A 2,010-nucleotide genomic window follows, 5' to 3' on the forward strand; every position below is an offset into this window, starting at 1 on the left:
GTTTATATAAAGTAGTGTTAATTAGAATTAATACAGATTCAAAGATAGAAGTAAAAATGATGTCACAATATATAGAACACCATTACATCGTGTGAGAATAAATCATGGATTTGAATGTAAACAATAACAAGTAGTTGTCATGCTGTCAAAAACCTATAAATACCTCCAATGTTTTGATTCAAACACAGGCTCCCTTGAGAAAGATATGTACAACATATTGAAACGTTGGGCAGCTGGCTCTCTGAGCTAAAATATAATATGTTTAGGTTACTGTCACAAAGATGGCCGGAGTGGGTGGCGTCAGACCAGAAGCAGGAAGTAAATAAACAGAGACTTGGAGTTTGGTGGAGCTGAGCGAATGGTTTCGCTCAGCATTTAATAAAACAGCACAGAAAATAAAAGGTTTGAAACACAAAAACACGGGACACGGCACTATATGCCAAAATAAAAGGACAAACAAAACGAACTAAACAGTGCACAGACACAAACACGGTGAGTGAAAACACTATTTACTTTATATTTACGTTCTTCCGTTCTTATTATTTAGTTTCTCCTTCTCCACACTCGTTCTCCACTCACCGAACACCAACCACCAGTGAGTGAAAATGTGTCTCTATATATACTGTTGTGCTGGGATTCAATTACTAATTAATTATTCACTTGAATCCCAGCACGTGAATTAATTCTGTGCAACCCCGTGCTCACATATACATTTTACCAGCACATGAAGTGATGTGCCATCCTCGTGCCTAAATACAAATCTACACTTTTTAAACACACGTGAAACACAGACCCGTTTATATCCCATGTACCAATCTATACACCAACATTTACACACGCACGCAACATACATACACAGAACACACAAATGCACACAGGGGCGGGGCACTTTGCCACATATACCCCCCCTTGTGCGCAGCACACATGGCCTCAACGGCCACCTCCCCCCTTAAAAACCCAGCAGTCCAGAACAAAGTCTCGGGCTGGGAAGGGAGGCTTCAGTGGGCCCTTGGCTGGCAATGCTGTCAGCACCCCTGCCGGTAGTGGCACGGCTGACAGCCTGTTGGTCCCGTCCTGCAGCGAAAAAGCTGCGGGGGCAGGTGGTCCCCCGACCTCCCCCTTCTTCGTAGCCGGCAGCTCCCTCCTGTGGGGCTCCGGCCACAAGAACTCCTGCAGCGAAACTGCTGCTGGGGAAAGTGGTCTCCAGACCTCCTCCCCCTTCTTCGTGGCCGGCAGCTCCCCTTTCTGGGGCTCCGGCCACCGTACTCCCTGCGGAGGTACGGGCAGCAGAGGCAGCTCCTGCTCCTCTGCTCCGGGCGGTGGTGGAGGCAGAGGCAGCTCCAGCTCCTCTGCTCCTGGCGGTGGTGGAGGCAGAGGCAGCTCCAGCTCCTCTGCTCCTGGCGGTGGTGGAGGCAGAGGCAGCTCCAGCTCCTCTGCTCCTTGCGGTGGTGGTGGCGGAGGCAGAGGCAGCTCCTGCTCCTCTGCTCCTGGCGGTGGTGGAGGCAGAGGCAGCTCCAGCTCCTCTGCTCCTTGCGGTGGTGGTGGCGGAGGCAGAGGCAGCTCCTGCTCCTCTGCTCCTTGCGGTGGTGGTGGCGGAGGCAGAGGCAGCTCCTGCTCCTCTGCTCCTTGCGGTGGTGGTGGCGGAGGCAGAGGCAGCTCCTGCTCCTCTGCTCCTGGCGGTGGTGGTGGCGGAGGCAGAGGCAGCTCCTGCTCCTCTGCTCCTGGAGGTGGTGGAGGCAGAGGCAGCTCCTGCTCCTCTGCTCCTGGAGGTGCTGGCTCCCTCTGCTGTGGCGGCTGGGCATGTGCACGCCGTGCTGCCTTCAGCAGCATAGCGAGAGGCTGCTGGGGGACACCAGCATCCTGCCCTTCTCCCCCCCAAAAATTTTCAGGGGGTTGAGCCTGTAACTCCTCCCCTTCTGGCTCTTGGGGCTGAACCAGCAGGCATTTTCCCTCTGCTGGTGGCTTGGGTCCCAGGGCTGTGGAAGCCCCGACTTGCCTCCCTTTGGGCTG

This window comes from Acipenser ruthenus, chromosome 17, assembly GCF_902713425.1.
Source record: "Acipenser ruthenus chromosome 17, fAciRut3.2 maternal haplotype, whole genome shotgun sequence".
In the NCBI taxonomy this organism is placed as follows: Eukaryota; Metazoa; Chordata; class Actinopteri; order Acipenseriformes; family Acipenseridae; genus Acipenser; species Acipenser ruthenus.